This window comes from Rhinopithecus bieti, unplaced genomic scaffold (genome assembly GCF_001698545.2).
Source record: "Rhinopithecus bieti isolate Rb0 unplaced genomic scaffold, ASM169854v2 scaffold_36840, whole genome shotgun sequence".
NCBI classification, from domain to species: domain Eukaryota; kingdom Metazoa; phylum Chordata; class Mammalia; order Primates; family Cercopithecidae; genus Rhinopithecus; species Rhinopithecus bieti.
The window spans coordinates 974,325-995,135 of NW_016816502.1; the positions used below are offsets into that span (position 1 = coordinate 974,325).

General features: G+C 37.3%; 2 long non-coding RNA genes across 2 annotated transcripts in view; one reads left to right on the forward strand and one right to left on the reverse strand.

Annotated features, from left to right (window-relative positions):
- LOC108517128 (uncharacterized) overlaps positions 1 to 10,865 on the forward strand; it is a 34,974-nt gene extending 24,109 nt beyond the window's left edge. Inside the window, exon 3 of the long non-coding RNA XR_001882009.1 lies at positions 10,705 to 10,865. This is a non-coding gene — a long non-coding RNA (uncharacterized LOC108517128). The remainder of the gene's footprint in view (positions 1 to 10,704) is intronic.
- LOC108517127 (uncharacterized) overlaps positions 1 to 19,776 on the reverse strand; it is a 32,441-nt gene extending 12,665 nt beyond the window's left edge. The window contains exon 1 of the long non-coding RNA XR_001882008.1: positions 19,639 to 19,776. This is a non-coding gene — a long non-coding RNA (uncharacterized LOC108517127). The remainder of the gene's footprint in view (positions 1 to 19,638) is intronic.
- Between the last annotated feature and the right edge of the window lie 1,035 nt (positions 19,777 to 20,811).

Here is a 20,811-nt window from a genome sequence, read left to right on the forward strand (position 1 = left end):
TGACTTGAAGCTGAATCTATTTTCTCAATTTTGAGTGACTATTCTCTAAAGAGACTGTTATTAAAAGCAGACTTCCCCAAATTGACTTTAACAGCAATTATTTTCTTTGAATATGAGAAGGATATTTTGATTTCCCAAATGCACATTAACTGAATTTTTGAACTGGAACCTTTATGGCTGAGTTTTCTCTATTTTTTCCTGTAATAGAAACATTACATTACATTGTCTCCCTGAGAACCCTAAAGCTGGAGGTTCCATGGTATGTGTCTTGCATAAAACAAAACAGCAGATGATAGCAAATTCATTTTTCTACTCTGCCATAGCTCCTATGGCTCACTAACTTTTAAACTATGGCTGTGCTGAGTGAATTTTTTTGTCAGGCCCTGTAAAACTGCTTTTCAGAGAGAGCAAAAGCAAAAAAAAAAAGTTTTCTCAAAGGGACCTGTGATAGTGACAAGTCACATTGCTTTTCTGGGCATCAGTAACTTCTATTGCATAAATAAGAACTTTCAGATAGAATAATCTCCAGGGTTTGTTTTTTTAAGTCTTTCTAGCAATAAAAAAGTATTGACTCTTTTAACCAATATTTAATCATTTTAAGTCAAACAAAACAAATTTTTACATCATTGTAGTGTTACAAATGTATTTGGTTTCTTTTATACTGCCTAGAGATAACTTCTTAAATATATATTGGATTTCAGTGTTCTATATATAAATTTGAGCATTTCTTAATGAGGAAAAAAAGATTAAAACTCATATTGGCTCAATTATACTGGAGCAGGGTGAGAACATCTCACAAGGCAAGAGCAAAGACAGCCCCAAATATCTCCTCCCCTTTGTTGAAATATTACCAGCAAAACCCAAGTGATCAAAAAAGACTCACAAATTATATGGCAGTCCATGCCCACAAAACATAATACAATTCCGTCAAGGTACACTAGGTCAGTTGCTAAGAACCTCGTGTTTCTTCTAGTAGTTACATAACAGATGTGTTTGCTTTTTTTTCAAAGACTGAGGAAAAGGGAAAATTGCCAACACAAGTACCAAAATAATCAATTAAAAGCCAACCCAGTCAGCAATAGCTGGTTTCAGTTGTCCGGAGTGTGCCCTGAGGCAACAGCACCTTGCAACTCCTTTCTCAGGGAAGGAATGCTGCCATTATCTCTTTCTCAATGGAAAACCACCTCCCCTGTCACATCCTTGTAAATTGTTGAACCTAAAGGGCTTTTTTCTCCACCCAGAAGAGAAGGTAATGGAAACTAAAGTAGGCTGTTCAACCATAAGTCTTGGGAAGCTTCCAAAAGCCTTCATTCCTGTCCAGAAGCTTCTAAAGAGGAGGCCTAGGATTAGGGAGATAAGCAATACTATCAAATTTTTGGAGCCTGGAAATGCTTTCCCCAACCTCATTTGTCTTTTAAGTAAGGGACCCAGAATGAGAAATAAATATTTGGGAAAGACACAGGAACTACATTTCAATCTTATAAATCCTTTTTTTAACTTTACATATTGAAAAGTTATATACATACCTATATATAAAACTTCATATATATATATGTGTGTAGAGAGGATAATATAACGCACCCTCGTGTGTGAATCACTCAGCTTCAACAATGGTGAACTTATAGCCCATCTTGTTCATTATTTTGAAGCTAATCCCAGACATCACATTATTTTAAAGGTTTTATTTTCTTTCTTTTTTTTTTTTTTTTTTTGGTGACAGGGTCTTGTTCTGTCACTCAGGCTGCAGTGCAGTGGAGAGATCACAGCTCACTGCAGCCTTGTCCTCCAGGCTCAGGTGATCCTCCTACCTTAGCCTCCTGCATAGCTGGGACTATAAGCATGTGCCACCATACCCAGCTAATTAAAAAAAAATTTTTTTTTGTGGAGAGAGGATCTTGCTATATTGCCCAGGCTGGTCTCAAACTCCTGGGCTCAAGTAATCCTCCTGGCTTGGCCTCAAAGTGCTGGGATTACAGGCATGAACCATCATGCCTGGCCTAGAGATAATTTTGTTAACATAAAATTGTCCTCCACTTTTCAGAGGTCAGGAAATCCAAATGAAGGAATAACGATGAAAACTTCAGCTAAAATCATTACAGTGGTTAAGATAAGTTATATAAACTTCTTATACTCTAAGTGGACTTTTCATTTTAGCCTCAAAATTGATACTTGTCAATCATGAGTCAACAAATATTTATTGAATGTCCATTAGGTGCCAGGCTCTGTTACCACAAAGCCTAAAAATAGATCAATGGGGATCTAGTTTTAAGTCTTTCTAGCAATAAAAAACTTTTGATTCCGTTAACTAATATTTAATCATTTTAGATCAAAACCAATTTTCACATTGATAGGACAGGAGACAGGAAAATTCTGGGCAGAAGAGGGCAGGTCCCCAGTCAGGGCCTCACCTTCAAGCCTGGAACTGTGGCCCAAAGTGAGAACATACATCCCTGTTTTCCCACTTGAATGTTGCCTTTTCCAAAACCACCCATGACCCCCTTGCCCCACATCATGTGCCCATAAAAACCCCAAGCTCAGCCAGCAGAGAGAGGAGAAGAGGAGATGCAGCTGGATGTCAGAAACTACAGTTGGAGAGAAGCAGCTTGACTTCAGAGGGACAGCTTGATGGCACAGCTTTGGAGAGGAGTTTGGCCATCCCCAGCCAGACTCCAGAGGAAGCTTACCTTCCCCCAGTCTGTCACCTTTTCAGCTCCCCTTTCTGCTGAGAGCCACCTTCATCGGCAATAAAATCCCCCATATTGACCATCCTTCAAATTCATTTATGCAACATCCTTCCTGGATGCCAGATAAGAACCCAGGTGTGGGTGCAAAAGGCAGTCACACTGACTCTCTGCTGGGCTGTAAACACTTAAGCTGTCCATGGATGGCAAAGCTAAAAGAGCACTGACTGTAACACTCCTTCTGGGGCTTCAGGGGTCATGGACACCCCCAAAACACTGCCACAGGATTGGTACAAAGTTTGTTCCTGTTGGCACCCCAAAACACTCTCCCCAGCTCGTGCACCTCCTCACCTGCATGCTCCCTTCAGCAAGGGGTTAAGTGCTGTGGGTTCGAGTGAGTAGAACTTGCCTCTGCTGGTGCTGAAGGAGCCAGCTTTTTCCAGTTCTTGCCCACAGAGGGGTCAGGGAAATTTCCTGCTTCAACATCATTGTAGTGCTACAAATGTACTAGGTTTATTAATAGTGCCCCACAAATTAAAAATAAAGTTATGCCTGTTTTCCTATTTTTTTTTTAAAGTCCAGTGGCCCTGCTATACGAATACACAGTTATTTTTCTAGGAGCAGGTGTAAAAAATGGGAATGCATATGCATTCCTAGCAAAACAAATTTTTGTTGTCACAAAGTAAACAATCTTATATTATTTGTTAGAGCTCAGAAACAACATGATAACCTTATCAAACATTTAAAAAAGAACTAACACCAATTCTACTGAAACTACTCTGAATAATAGAAGAGGAAATACTTCCAAATTCATTCTATGAAGCCAGTATTACCATAATACCAAACCAGACAAAGACACATCAAAAAAAGAAAAGAAAAACATAGGCCAAATCCCTGATGATCATTGATGCAAAAATCCTCAACAAAATACTAGCAAACTGAATTCAACAACACATTAAAAAGATCATTCATCATGACTGAATTGAATTTATCCCAGGGATGGAAGGACGGTTCAACATACACAAATTAATGAATGTGACACATCATATCAACAGACTGAAAGACAAAAATTACATGATCATTTCAATTGATACCGAAAAGCATTTGATAAAATTTAGCATCTCTTCATTATTAATAAAACCTTCAAAAAGCTGGTATAAAGGAACATACTTCAACACAATAAAAGCTAAATATGACAGACCCACAGCTAGTATCATATTGAATGAAGCAAAAATGAAAACTTTTCCTCTAGGATCTGTAACATGACAAGGATGACTACTTTCACCACTGTTATTCAGCATAGTACTGGAAGTACTAACTGGAGAAATCAAACAAGAGAAAGATATAAAGGGCATCCAAATTGGAAAGGAAGAAGTCAAATTATTCTTGTTTGTAGATGATATAATCTTATATTTGGAAAAATCTAAAGACTCCACACAAAAAAACTATTCAAACTGATAAATTCAGCGAAGTTTCAGGATTAAAAAATCAACATACAAAAATCAGTAGCATTTCTATATGCCAACAGCAAACAATCTGAAAAAAATTAATAATCCCATTTACAGTAACTACAAAAAAAAAACTAAGAATTAGCCTCACCAAAGAAGTGAAAGAGCTCTATAATGAAAACTATGAAACACTGATAAAAGAAGTTGAAGAAAATATACAAAAAATGAAAAGATATTTCATGTTCATAGATTGCAAGAATCAATATTATTAAAATGTCCATACATCCAAAGCATTCTTCAGATTCAGTGCAACCCCTATCAAAATACCAATGACATTCTTCAAAGAAATAGAAAAAATAATCCTAAAATTTATATGGAACCACAAAAGACCCAGAATAGCCAAAGCTATCCTGAGCAAAATAAACAAAACTGGAGCAATCACAGTACCTGACCTCAAATAATACTAAAGAACTGTAGAAACCAAAACAGCATGGTACTGACTGGCATAAAAACAGACACATAGACCAATGGATCAGAATAGATAATCCAGAAACAAATCTATACACCTCAGTGAACTCATTTTTGACAAAGGTGCCAAGAACATACACTGGGGAAAAGACAGTCTCTCCAAAAAACAGTGCTGGGAAAACTGAATATCCAGATGCAGAAGAATGAAACTAGACCCCTATCTCTCACAATATACAAAAATCAAATCAAAATGGATTACAGACTTACATATAAGACCTAAAATTATGAAACTACAAAAAAAAAAAAAAAAAAAAGAACATTGGAGAAACTCTCCTGGACATTGGACTGGACAACGATTTCTTGAATAACGCCCCATGAGCATAGGCAACCAAAGCAAAAATGGGTAAATGGAATCACATCAAGCTAAAAAGGCTTCTGCACAGCAAAGGAAACAATCAACAAAGTGAAGAGACAGCCCATAGCATGGGAGAAAATATTTGCAAGTTACCCATCTGACAAAGGATTAATACCCAGAATATATAGGGAACTCAAACAACTCTATAGGGAAAAACTCCAATAATCCTCCTATTCTAAAATGGGCAAAAGATCTGAATAGACATTTCTCAAAAGAAGACATACAAATGACAAACAGGCATATGAAAACGTGCTCAACATCACTGATTAACAGAGAAATGCAAATCGAAACTACAATGAGATATCATCTCACGTAAGTTAAAATGGCTTATATCCAAAGACAGGCAATAACAAATGCTGGCAAGGTTGTGGACAAAAGGCAACCCTTGTACACTGCTGGTGGGAATGTAAATTAGTACAACCACCACGGAGAACAGTTTGGAGGTTCCTCAGAAAACCGAAAATAGAGCTACCATATGATCTAGCAATCCCACTGCTAGGTATATACCCAAAAGAAAAGAAATCAGTATATCAAAGAGATGTCTGCACTTCTATGTTTGTTGCAGCACTGTTTACAATACCTAAAATTTGAAAGCAACCTAAGCATCCATCAACATATGAATGGAGAAAGAAAATGTACATGTACACAATGGAGTACTATTCAGTTATTAAAAGAATAGTATCCTGTCATTTGCAACAACATGGATGGAACTGGAGGTCATTATGTTAAGTGAAATAAGCCAGGCACAGAAAGACAAATTTTGCATGTTCTTACTTATCTGTGGGATTTAAAAATAAAAACAATTGAACTCATGGAGATAGTAGAACGATGGTTACCAGAGACTGAAAAGGATAGTTTGGCAGTGGGGGTGAGGGGTAAGTGGGAATGGTTAATGTGTACAAAAATATAATTAGATAGAATGAATAAAATTTAGCATTTGATAGCATGACAGAGTGACTACAATCAACAATAATTTATTGTACATTTAAAAATAACTAAAAGACTATAATTGGATTGTTTGAAACACAAAGAAGGATAAATGCTTGAGATGATGGATACCCTATTTACCCTGATGTGATTATTATGCATTGCATGCCTATATCAAAATATTTCATGTACCCTATAAATATATAGATGTATGATGTACTCACAAAAATTTAAAACAAAACAAACAAATAAACGAAAACATGAATTCAGTTTATTAGAATTCCCAAACACGAATAGAAGATCTGAGATAACTCTTTTTGCCATCCTTAGACATTTTGTAAGGTTTTCTGGTAGATTTTCTACATAGAAAAAAAAAATACCCTTTGAAGGAAAAGAAGAGCCTTTATGACTTTAACAGGACAACCCTTTCCCAGAGTCTCTCAGAGGCTAACATAATCCTTTACATACAGATTAACCTGTGCCTACATTCCTGAAAAGACTGCAGTAGAGGCAAATACAGGCCTCATGGGGTCATTTTACATTTCAAACTACAGTTTTCTTTTTCTCTTTTTGAGATGGAGTTTTGCTTTTGTTGCCCAGACTGGAGTGCAATGGCGTGATCTCGGCTCACGTCAACCTCCGCCTCCCGGGTTCAAGCAATTCTCCTGCCTCAACCTCCCAAGTAGCTGGGACTACAGCATGTGCCACCACACCCGGCTAATATTGTATTTTTTAGTAGAGATGGGATTTCTCCATGTTGGTCAGGCTTGTCTCGAACTCTTGACCTCAGTTGATCCGCCCACCTCCGCCTCCCAAAGCGCTGGGATTACAGGCATGAGCCACCATGCCTGGCCTGCAGTTTTCTTTATAATCAAAAAGTCCCTCTTTACAAACTAGCAGTAAGGCTCAAAAAACAACAACACAAACACACCCAAAAAATATTGCTTAACAACAAACATCCTGATATCTACAACATTTATTTTTCTTCCCTTTACTTAAAATTCTATTTTCTGACCAGTTGCAGATTCCTCCTGTCCTAACTTAGTTCATTAAAAATATCAATTTCTTTCCATGGCCTCCAAAACATTTTTTTTAATTTGAAAAATTTTTACCTCAGTTCTGAAAGGACTGTCTCCTGCAAGCATTCCCACTTCTGAGTGCTTCCTACTTTAGAAGAACAAAAGTTCCAGCTGTCAGTATCCTTAGAGCACACCACTCTCTCTGCCTCCAATAGACCCAAATTCTCACAGAAACAAAACAGAGACATGGGATAAGACAATGAATTCTCGCTTTGCCTCACTGCCAGACTTGTATACAATCCTCTCTGATGTCTTCTAGATCTTAGGCAGTTTGAACACTTTCTTTATTGTATATATTTAAGATGTACAGCATGATGTTTTGATATACACATATATAATAAAGTGATTACTATAGTCAAGTGAACTAACACATCCATCCTCTCACATACTCACTTTTGTGTGTGTGGTAAAAGTACCAAAAATCTCTCTTAGCAAATTTCCAGTATGTAATATTTTTAGCTGTCTTCCTCATGTTATTCATTAGATCTCTAGATTAATTCATCCTATATAACTGCAACTTTGTCCCCTTTAGCCTACATCTGCCCATTTCCCCCATCCTCCCACTCCAATCGCCATTATACTCTCCATTTCTATTTATTCAGTGTTTTAAAAGATTTCATATATAAGTGAGATCATGCAGTATTTTTCTTCCTGTGGTCTGGTTTACTTCACTTAGCATAATGTCCTCTCCATTCATCCATGTTGTCTCAAATGACAGAATCTTTTTTAAGGCTGAATAGTATTCCATCATACTATATATATCACAGTTTATCCATTCATCGGTTGACAGATGCTTTGGTTGTTTCCATGTCTTGTCTATTGTGAGTAACGCCTCAATCAACATGAAAGTGCAGCTATCTTTATGAGGTGGTGATTTCATTTCCTTTGGGTATATGCCCGGAAGGGAGATTGCCAGGTCATGCGGTAGTTTCGTAGTTTTTCTTTTGATTTCCTTAGAAACCTCCATACTTGCTGCATCCATCTACATTCCCACCAACAGTGTACAAACATTCCTCTTTCTCCACACCCTTGCCAACACTTGTTATCCATTATCTTTTTGAGAAAAGCCTGGACAAAGTTTTGTTTTATGGCAGAGTCTGTATTAAGTATTACTATTCTTAGATTCACAGTCATATACATTTTTCAATGTTTACTCATTGAATCAACATAGAAATTTAAACCATGTTGGGGGAAGCTTAGTAATTTTTTCTTCACGTTTTTATTTTCCTCAAATGTCTTGAACACAAACTGTATATTTGCTAAATAATGCTTTGTGGTCCTGAGTCAAATATTATTAAAACTTGATATGTTGGGAACTCCAAGCCAAGAGGAGGAAATACTTCTAGACCTCTCCATAAGTTGGTATGTCTTGAAATGAAATAAAAAATGTAAATAAAAACTTATTTGAGGTCTGTATGGAATAGATGATTTTCTTTGGAAAATAATCATTCAGACAATTACTTATAAAGAAATCTCTTCAATGTCATCTTTGCTAGTAACTACTGGGCTGTTTCCATTCCCACCAATATTAACATACCATGGCATACAATTCCATAGAGTCAAAAAATTCAAAAGTCCCCAAATAAAAGAACTTGAAAGTCAAGGCCGGGTGCGGTGGCTCACGCCTGTAATCCCAGCACTTTGGGAAGCCAAGGCGGGTGGATCACGAGGTCAGGAGATCAAGACTATCCTGGCTAACACGGCGAAACTCTGTCTCTACTAAAAATACAAAAAATTAGCCCAACGTGGTGGTGGTGGGCACCTGTAGTCCCAGTTACTCGGGAGGCTGAGGCAGGAGAAAGGCATGAACCCAGGAGGTGGAGGTTGCAGTGAGCCGAGTTCGCGCCCCTGCACCCCAGCCTAGGTGACAGAGCGAGACTCCATCTTAAAACAAACAAACATCACGAGGTCAGGAGATCAAGACTATCCTGGCTAACACGGCGAAACTCTGTCTCTACTAAAAATACAAAAAATTAGCCCAACGTGGTGGTGGTGGGCACCTGTAGTCCCAGTTACTCGGGAGGCTGAGGCAGGAGAAAGGCATGAACCCAGGAGGTGGAGGTTGCAGTGAGCCGAGATCGCGCCACTGCACTCCAGCCTAGGTGACAGAGCGAGACTCCATCTCAACAAAAAAAAAAAAAAAAAGAACTTGAAAGTCAAAAGGGGGGACCAATTCTTACAGAATATTTTGATAATAAATGTAATTCCAGACACACAGACTCTTTAGGGACTTAAAGTCCTAAATCCCTAAGATTATAAATGAGAAAATTACAACCTGAGATATTATACCAATTGTCTAAAGTTTTTAGTGGAAAGAACCACTTACTTATTTCAACAAACATTTATTGAACATCTACTCCATAGCTGGCAAAAGAAGACATTTTGGAATAAAGAAATGCAAGACACAGTTCCTGCCCCCACCTCCAGTTGTTCACAGTCCACTGGGGACTAGGGACTAGTGAGCAGAGACACAGAGTGATAGGCTCTTTGATAGAGGCAGTCACAAGTTGAGGCCTCAAACTCACAGATCAAGAAACCAGAACAAACTTTCTGGAAGAGGTTGGTCCTGAGCTGAGTCTTGATGAAGGTGAAGGAGCTGCTTAGGAAAGAAAGAGATCAAGAGAAAAGGGCCTGGCTTTTTAGGTCTTCCCGCATTCACATTAGTCTAGTCCACTCTTAAAATGTTTTGGTTTTGAGTTTGGTTTTGCCCGTGAATTATTGTATCTCTAGGTCAGAACATAGTGCTAAAGGAGTGAAAGCCACACCAGCCACCTTAAAATGTCTCACACTAACCACAAGGGGGAGTAGGTTAAAGATGGCTGAATTCAGGTAAATCACTCATCACCATCACTAAAGCCCACCAGCAGGTAGCCTAGTGTTGCAGGACATGGGCCGAACCTCCCTATAAAGGCAGCTTTGCTTACTGAGTTATTCATTTTATCAATCTGTGTGCTTTTCAACAATCACTCTAACTTGTAGGCAGAAAATAAGAAATATTCCATAAAAATATGTAAAACAAATTTATTAATTCAAGTATTTATTGAGTTCCTATTATTTGCCGTATAGATATTACAATAATATTCTAATCATACATTTAAGCCTTTGTAAAGCGGTTTGGGGATTTAATTTTTTCCCCATTTACTCATTTGTTGCTCTAAGCCTGAATTTGGAGGTGTTCAAAGACTAGAAAGATAGGCATAGACAAGAATATATCAATATATAGAGGATGGGAGAAGGAGGGAGAGGGAACGGTTTGAAAGTATTTTCAGAACAGGCTGCGTAAGTGACTGTAAAGTTTTCAAAAGTGGGGCTTGTGGATGTCTTAAATTTGTGTGTAGTGCCACAGTTTGTAAAGTTGGAGAACGATGGTCAGAACTCATCATTTATTCATTCATGGTAGCTGTGGGTTCTTACCTCTCCTCTAGGCTCTAAATAATTGGCTATCTTTGGGATCTCTGAAAGAAAGATCACATTTCTGATCAAAATTTGGGATCCATGGTCTGCCACATATAAGTGTTTTTATAAGGAAAATGGGATAAACATTTAAAAGTAGGATTGTCACTTTTTTGTCCCAAGTGTTAAAGATGTCAAAATAAGAACATCTTGGTGAGTCCTCTGTTGAGATCTCTCTCTCTCTCTCTCTCTCTCTCCCCCCGCCCTCTCTCTTTTTCCCTCCTGGCTCCCAGGACTAAGAAAAGGATAGATCAAAGGAACAGTAAATACAGCCTATGCCTGGAAGACTTAATATTTTAGCTCTTTGTTGGGGATGGAATCTGGAGGCAATTGCAATAGAGTAAAAAGAAAAATGATCTAGGAGTCAAGACACAGGTAAAATTCTGGCTTTGCTGCTAAATATCTGGATGTGTTGGGCAAGTCATTTAGTCAACCTAGGCCTCAATTTCTCTGTCTGTTGGAAATAATGATGACTGAAATTTTATTAAACATGTATTATGAATCTATCAACAGTTCTTAGAGGCTTATTTGGAGGGGGATGAATAGATCAGTGATTTTCAAACTTAACTTTTGTGCAAGGGAATCCTTTCATAAAATGAAGTCTTGTATGGCTCCCTAATACATAGCACAGATAAAAGTAGTATACCTATTTCATAAGTTACCATGTATAGCATTTCCTCATGAGACATTTGAAGATTATCATGATCTGTGATTTCCACCGTGTCAAGCTTTGATCTGTAACATATTTGAGTAGTAAACATTTTTTAACTTAGTTTTTCAAATAATAAAATAAATGTAATGAAATGTGTGTAGATCCCTAGAACACAGTTTAAAAGCCACTGAATGAGTTTATCTTTCAGGTCTCTTCTGAATCTGATGTTCTCCCCAACTGAGCCTGGCTCAGATGGCAAAAACTCCTGCCAAGAACACATACACACCAGTCACTTTTCTCCCCCGTGAAGGAAGATGCCTCTTTTATTTCCCAGCAGAATCAATGCATAATATTAAAAACATGTCAGTGTGACTAGTTCTAATTTAGTCTCTCCTTCAACAAGTTTTGGGGCCAAAGGTATTGCTACATCTGTGACAGTCGTAACTGCTTTGGGATTCTACTTGGACTCACAGTGTGTACATCTGAATATTCCCAGAAGTATCTAGTCAAGCTCAATAAAACTTTGAATGTCAGCAGACCTGAAATCCAGTATATAAGAAACCTGAACTAATATTACATAGTGAATTTCAACAATGCTGCTTGGATGGTAAGAGAGGTTCTCATCAGTCTTTACCTGTGTGACCCTGGCCACTTTTCATTTGGGACCTAGTTTCTTGAACTAGAGATCAACATTATTTCCTTTCCAGCTGAAGTATTCTTTATTCTCTAGTTAGTTAGCATCCTTCTGTGATCAGCTGTACTGCCTGTATCTCCACCACTTCTCATTTATCAGCTGGGCTGTTTTCATGGACATACATTCTGTACAGATTTTCCACTGTGTAATTCTGGTGATTCTACACATGAATTAAATGTTTTATGTTTGCACTTAAAAGTGGAATTGCATGATATGAGATGAATGGTAAAATTTGCATTTTAATTTTTACACTCAGAACAACATTAAATAGCAAATAAAAGATATAAAATATTTATGCATAAATTTAACAAAATATCTGTAAGATTTCATGTGTATATGAAGAAAACTACAAAACTCTAATGAAAGAAATCAAAGTAGATCACAAATAAATGAAGAGATATTCCATGTTCATGGATAAGAAGACTCAATGTTGTTAAAATATCAGTTCTTCCCAAGTTGATCTACAGATTCAATGCAATTTCAATAAAGTAGCCCAGAAAGTTACTTTGTGGTGAACAACAAACTGATTCTGAAGTTTGCATTGGGAGGCAAAAGACCCAGAATAACCAACAAAATATTGAAGAAGAACAAAGTCAGAGGACTGACACTATACTTCCTCAAGAGTTACTACAAACCACAGTAATCAAGACAATGTGGTATTGGTGAAAGAACAGACAAATAGAGCAGAGGAACAGAATAGAGAATCTGGAAAAAGACCCACACAGTATTGTCAACTGATCTTTGACAAAGCAAAGTTAATTCACTGGGGAAAGGATAGTATTTTCAATAAATGATACTGGAAAAATTAGACATCCACATGCAAAAAATGAATATAGAATCTAACCGTATACTACACAAAAATTAACTTAGAATGAATCACAAACCTAAATGGAAAACTATAAAACTTCTAGAAGAAAACATTGATGTTAGATTCCATTACAATAAAAAATTTCTGCTCTGTGAAAAACTTCATTAAGATGATGAAAAGATGAGGCACAGGCAGAAAAAATATTTGCAAAGGACATATCTGAGAAAGGACTGTTACCCAGGATATACAAAGAACTCTTAAAACTCAACATTAAAAAACAAACAATCCAATTAGAAAGAGAGTAAAAGATCTGAACAGACACCTTTGCAAAGAAGATATACAGATGGCAAGTAAGCATATAAAAAAAGTTCCACGTCATATGCTATTACAAATTTGCAGATTAAAACAAAAACGAGATATCACCACATACCTATTAGAATGGCTAAAATCAAAATGAGTTAAAAACTTATGCCCACACACAAAAGAACTGCACATGAATGTTTATAGCAAATTTATTCATAGTTGTCAAAAATTGGAAGTAACCGAGAAGTCTTTTGGTAGATGAATGAATAAACTGTGGCATATCCATACAATGAAATTCAGCAATAAAAATAAGCTATCAAGCCATAAAAAATCATGGAAGAGAAAGCTTAAATGCATATTGCTAATTAAAAGAAGCTAGTCTGAAAAAGCTACATATTATATAATTCCAACTATATGACATCTGAAAAGGCAAAGGAGACAATGGAAAGATCAGTGGTTTCCAGGGACTGGGGGAAATAGTGGGGAAAGGATGCAGAAGCAAAGCACAAGGAATCTTTTTTGTTTTTTCAACTTTTTTTTTTGAGTCAGAGTCTCACTCTGTCACCCAGGCTGCAGTGCAGTGGTGCAAACTTAACTTACTGCAACCTCCACCTCCTGGGCTCAAGTGATCCTCCCAACTCAGCCTCAGTAGTAGCTGGGACTACCGGTGCGCCCACCAGGCCCAGCTAAGTTTTTTGTATTTTTTTGTAGAGACAGGGTTTCGCCAGTGTTATGTAGGCTGGTCTCAAACTCCTGGACTCAAGTGATCCACCTTTTCAACCTCCCAAAGTGCCAGGATTACAGGCGTGAGCCACCACGCCCAGCTCCAACTTTTATTTTAGACTCAGGAGGTACATGTGCAAGTTTGTTCCCTGATTATATTGTATGATGCTGGGGTTGGGGGTACAAATGATCCTGTCACACAGATACAGAATAGTACCCAACTGTTAGTTTTTCAACCCCTCCTCAACTCTCTAATAGTCTCCAGTGTCTATTGTTGCCACCTTTATGTCCGTGAGTTCTCAATGTTTAGCTCCCACTTATAAGTGAGAATATGTGGTGTTTGGTTTTCTGTTCCTGCATTAATTTGCTTAGGATAATGGCCTCCAGCTCCATCCATGTTGCTGCAAATAACACAATTTTGTTCCTTTTTTTTTTTTTTTTTTTTTTGAGACAGAGTCACGCTCTTGTCACCCAAGGTGGAGTGCAATGGCGCGATCTCGGCTCACTGCAACCTCTGCCTCCCAGGTTCAAGTGATTGTCCTGCCTCAGTCTCCTGAGTAGCTGGGATTACAGGCACCTGCCACCATGCCAAGCTAATTTTTTTGTTTGTTTGTTTCTTTGTTTGTTTGTTTAGTTGAGATGGGGTTTCACCATGTTGGCCAGGCGATTTTGTTCTATTTTATGACTGTGTAGTATTCCATGGTATATATGTACCACATTTCCTTTATCCAACCCTTCGCTGATGGGTACTTAGATTGGTTCTATGTCTTTGCTATTGTAAATAGTGCTGCAGTGAACATGCAAGTACAAGTGTCCCTTTGGTAGAACGATTTGTCTTCTTTTGGATATATACCCAGTAATGGGATTACTAAATCTAATGGTAGTTCTGTTATAAGTTCTTTGAGAAATCTCCAAACTGCTTTCCACAGTGTCTGAACTAATTTACATTCCCCCCGAAGTTTATAAGCATTCCCTTTCTCCACAATCTCACCAACATCTGTTGTTTTTTGACATTTTAGTAATAGTTATTCCCACTGGTATGAGATGATATCTCATTGTGGTTTTGATTTGCATTTCTCTGATGATTAGTGATGAGAAGCATTTTTTCATGTTTGTTGGTGACTTGTATGTCATCTTTTGACAAGTGTTTGTTCATGTCTTTTGCCCATTTTTTAATGGAGTTGTTTTTTGCTTGTTCAACTCTTTAAGTTCCTTATAGAATCCAGATATTAGATCTTTGTTGAATGCATTGTGTGTGAATATTTTCTCTTATTCTGCAGGTTGTCTGTTTACTCTGTTGATAGTTTCTTTTACTGTACAGAAGCCCTTTAGTTTAACCAGGTCCTACTTGTCAATTTTATTTTCTTGCAATTGCTTTTGAGGATGTAGTCATAAAACTTTCCCAAAGCTATGTCCAGAATGGTGTTTCCAAGGTTTTCTTCTAGGATTTTTACAGTTTAAGGTCTTACAATTAAATCTTTAATTCATCTTGAGTTAATTTTGTATATGGTGAAAGATAGGGATCCAGTTTCATTTTTTTGCATATGATTAGCCAGCTATCAAAGGATATTTTTGATCAGTGAAACTATTCTGTATGATACTGTAATGGTAGATATATGACATTATGCATTTTTCAAAACATGTAGAACTATACACATTAAGAGTGAATTCTAATATAAACTATGGATTTTAGTCAGTAATTATGTGTCAATATTGGTTTGTCAAGTATAACAAATGTACCACACTAATGCAAGATGTTAATAATAGTGGAAACCTGGAGGGAGTAATATGAGAACTCCACTTTCCATTTTCTTCTTTTTTCTTCTTTTTTTTTGTAAATCTGAAAAGTCTAGTAATTAAATACAATATCACCATCACAAGCTGAGAGAGAGCATGAAAGAGAATAAAAAGCTTTTTTTAAGCTTTAACAGCACTTTTTTTTTTTCTTTACTTTCTGAACAAAGGGTTCCACATTTTCATTTTGCTGTGGGGCTAGAAAATTATGTAGCCCTATTTATCACTTTGTATAAATAATAGCTAATGTTTATTTAGCACATATTATGCAACAGGTATTATGGTAAGTACTTTCACTTATTACTTCATTTAAAACTCACAACCGTGTGATATTTTATATATTTTATAATGATTTCTTTTACATATTTTATAATGATATAATTAACCCCATGATAATATTTTCATGCCTATTTACAAATGGGGAAATCAAGGTTTAGAGAAGTTGAGTGTGTTGATCGAAGTCACTTAGCTGGTAGGAGAAAGGGTCAGATTTGAACCCAACCATCTGATTCCCAGCTCCTAACCACCAGCTATAACCACCACCATGTTTGATTTCAAGCTGTCTGAGGTACTTCTTTAGCTATGCTACTGACCACTAAATATAAACCTCACTGATTACAATGCTCAGGCATGTGCCCAAAGGGTAGCCCTGCGATTTTAATCATCCTGGGTGTAATGTGAAATATTCCCAGCCAGCAGATACTTTTAACAAAACCCCTCAAGTTCTTTGGATGATGCAAGCGGCATAAATGCACAAGAGTCATACGAACATTATGAACTATACTTCTTTAGAGACTTATAAATTATGAAGAATTAATTTTCTCTTAAAAATATGCATTATGTATGTATGCTTTTATAAAGCAGACCTGGGTAATCAATTTTGAACTGAGAAGGCACACACTAGATTTGAACATCAACAGCAAAAAATCAAAATTAATCCTCTTAAGCTTCTTTGGCTAAGTTCTTTGCCATACTTGTTCCTGCTTTCTTTCTGACTTGCTCAGCACATAGCTATGGGGTTAAGCAAAGGAGACCTTTTCATCTGTGCGGGTTATGTGGCACAGTTGTCTGTACAAAGTTTAGGGCTCTCTGCCAATCCCATAGGCCTCAGCTCTGCAGCGCAGATGTATGCCTCAACTTACCAGATAAACTAGGCTCCAGTCTCTCTCACATTAACAATTGATCTTAAAAGGAGTCTGAAGGAACATGTCTGCCAAAGCTGGCTCTGTACTTCTGACTGAAAACCACATCTAACTGAGTGGTTGAGTTCCGTGGAGGGACTCAGGTCTTGGGAGGTTTGAAGTACAGTAGGGGGTTTTAGTCCTGCTGTGATGAAGCTAGCTAGTTCAAGCATCTCTTCTTCTTTGGCGCATGGTGGAAGCATGAGGGATATGTTATGATAAAAATCCCAATTATGCCTTCCACCATCTGTTAATAGCATGTGCTTGTGTACACGTTGCCAGGAAATATCGAGAACAAAGGAACGAGAGGCCCTCATTCCAGAGACATGGCTCTCAGCTCCCACTGAGGTTCACTGATTTGGTTACAGATGTGTCGATGTCCTCAGCACCCAGCCCCACATAACATGGAAGTCCACAGTCCTGGGCAAAGCTAGACTCATCCAGGTCTGTTTGGGAAGAGGGATCCAGTGGAATGCAACATTGATGTTTTTCTTATAATGTCTCAAAAATACAATTAAAATGGAGATAACCCAACTAGCTCCAACGTCATATGTGTACATGAGACTGACTTACAAAGTCGTTTAAAAAATACAGATCTCCTTGAAAAAAGGCACACATGGCATGCATTAAATCAAGTTTTATAAAAAGATTAAAGTTTAAACTTTAATTACATTGTAAATATGTGAGTTGAAACCATTGTACTTACATCAGGGGATTTTTTTTCCTTCAAGATGAGTGAGAATAACTACAATAGACATGAAACTATTGTAGAAATAAGCAACAACTTTGAATAGATAATTGGAACCCACAGATAAAGTAATATGCATTAAATCATATTAAGGTTTATAAAAAGATTAAAGTTTAAACTTTAATTACATTGTAAATATGTGAGTTGGAACCATTGTACTTTATCACATCAGGGGATTTTTTTTCTTCAAGATGAGTGAGAATAACTACAATAGACATGAAACTATTGTAGAAATAAGCAACAACTTTGTATAGATAATTGGAACCCACGGATAAAGTAATATACTGAGCCATTAGTTTCTACCTCTTTCTAACTACATTAGTGTCAGAGTTAACAACTAATAAAAACTCTACTAGGCTGGGTGCTGTGGCTCACACCTGTAATCCTAGCACTTTGGGAAACCAAGGTGGGTGGACAACTTGAGCTCATGAGCTCGAGACCAGCCTGAGTAAAATGATGAGACAACGTCTCTGTGAAAAATACAAAAATTAACTGGGCCAGTAGTCCCAGCTACTTGGGGTGCTGAGGCAGGAGGATCGCTTGAGGTCGAGGGGGTTGAGGCTACAGTGAGCAGGGATCATCCCACTGCACTCCAGCCTGGGTGACAAAATGCAACCCCATCTCAAAAAAAAAAAAATTCTACTGTATTTTTAAGATCTTTTTTATAATGTGATCCTAGAAAATAATCTGGACCTTAAGAGATGTGTTTAAAACATTACTAAACAAAATTTATTCAGTTTCAGAGTAATCTTCTAATGAAGATTCCTGATTTTTTCATTATAACACATAATCAGGGATCTTATCATACAGACTACATTCAGAAATTCCTTGGTAGAAGTTAGAAATTTGTCTGTGAGAAGCAAGGGTTCTTTATCTACATATAAAATAAAACAAACGTGGAGCCATATTTTTGTCCCCAAACATCCCTTTGATACTACCATTGAGGTTTTACAATTAGGACAGTTTTCTTCCAGCACCCTCACTAAACAACACCCCTCTACTCTCATCTTGCACAATTCCCTTCCTTCCTCTCCAGCAAACATTCCTCTACTTTCCTTTGCCAGGTGAGTCTCATGCTGCCGCACACCCACCCTGAGAGCCGACTGCCTTTAAGAGGAAGTTCACTTAGAATATCTTGATTAAAATGAAATTTGTGCATTGTTTTCTAGTGTGGCCTGCACACACTAGAGATGAAACAATTGATGCTCAAAAAGTGAAATGACTATGACATGGCTTCTTTATGTAGCTGCTAGGGATACAGTTTCTGATCCCTGTTTTAGTATTCCCTTTTCCTGCCTCTATTAGTCTTTTGCTTCTCTACTCATTCCCTCTGTGACCCTAGCCCAACTCCTAGCTCCAATTCAATCATAATGGTTTCTCCTCAATCCTTTTCTCACAGGACTGAATGAGTTAAGAAGAGAAAGTCCTCCTCTTCCAACCCCTCTTCCTGTAAACCCTCCCTCTGTCATTCCTGTACACAAAATTTAAAAAGGTTAATACTTAGGTACATTATTTTGAATGGTTTTCAATTAAGAAAGCAATGCTTATAGAAATACTTGAAAGATATAATGCATGAAACAACAGTTACCTGTAAATCTACAACCCAAAGATAACCACTGTGAAGACATTGATGCATTTTCTTTCTTATAATTTTGTACATATAGCTATATGTTTTAGCATTTTGGGGACTATATTGGAGCTATACTTTTGCTTCCAGATTTGTTTCTCATGTCACTAAAAATTATTGAAAAGCATAAATGTAATGAATGCGTTATAGTTTATCACACACTCTAAAGAATTTTGGACTACTGGCTAATCATTTTTAATTGATTCTGTCTCAGTGGTGTGCTGGCAAACTGGCTCTCTTAAAAAAGAGCCCTGACTTATTGTATTTGCCAGATTCCATGGTGTAAATGCTTCTATCATGGCAAAGTTCAACAATCTGCTCACAAAAATTCCTAAAAATGTAATCAGTTATTGTAAGCTGGTATGTCCCAGTCCCAACAAACCACTGGCTATCAAATATTATAAAGGTGACATATTTTGGCTCTCAAGCAGCCTACACCTAAGTAGGGCCCTTGATAAACAAGGAAATGACCTTTAAACCCATAGTTGCCTCCATTTTCACCATACTGTATTTCATCTAGCTGTGTTCCTAGTTGACAGCCTTCACTTCAGAGTGACCCATCTCTAGTAACGACCTTGAGAGTGTATGATAATGGCAGACAACTTGGAATATGCTTAGTTTTCTTCACATTCCTTACCCTGGTTGTTCAAAACCACTTTCCATAGTCTTGTGCTTCCTGCCTTTCATTGCTATTCAATCCTAACAGTTTCCAGATGTTTAACTTCCATTCAGTTACAGTTACATATGGTTTGAACAGGGAAGAGGACAGTTAATCTGAAATGAAAAACCAAAGTAAAACACTAATGTGTAACTAACTTTGCGGGTAGGCAGGATGAGCTTTCACGCCATCTCTTCACTGACTGCTGACAACTTGCTCCTTAAAGGAAAGTCCTAGAACTGTGATATAAAGATCAAACAAATAGCTTTTCTGAAGGTTTTGTTACCTAGAATGGGATTCTGTAGGCCACCACCTTCAGAATAAATGTGTCAAATTTTAATTTACAATATTTCATCCATCATCACATTATAATAACCCTTGGTCTTCTTAGCTAAGTAAAAAGTTAAGTAAAATTTTCAGATTCCATCTAAATTATATCTCTTGTTTCCCCACAAAGCTTAGTGCAGTGCTTACCTGTGGTGACAATTGTCAGTACACTTTTTTTTTGAGTTAATGAAGACTGACATGGGCATAAAATGTATCGCAATAGAGTAAAGGCTGAATATTATGGGGCTACTGTATCACAAATAAAGCTTAGGAATTGAAAGGACCTGGGTTGAAATCCCAGCTCCTTATTTGCCAGCTGTGTGAACTTCAGTGCGTTATTTAATCTTTCTGAGCTTCCATTTCCTCATCCAAATATCTGCATAACAACATCTTCCTTTGTAGGATGGTTGTAAGGTGTTTCAGTTATTTCTTGCTATGTAACAAACTACTCAAAACGTAATGCCTTAAAACAGTCATTTATTTTGCTTTTGCTATTGTTGATCAGGAATTTGGGAAGGGCTCAGCTGGGTAATTTGTCTCTGTTCCACGTGGCATCAGTTAAATTGGCTGGAGGCGGAAGGTTTGAGATGCATGGCGTATTTATATACTTACATATATTAGCTCCTTGATGCTTCCTGGCCTCTCCCTCTTATCCTCTGAGGCTGAGGGTTGGCAGACTTTTCCTGTAAAGGTCCAGATAGTAAATATTTTAGGCTTCAAGGGTCACATGATGTCTGTCACAGCTATTCAACTCTGCCATTGTAGCATGAAAGCAGCCACAGACAATAAGTAAATAAATAAGTGTGATAGTTTCAATAACATTTT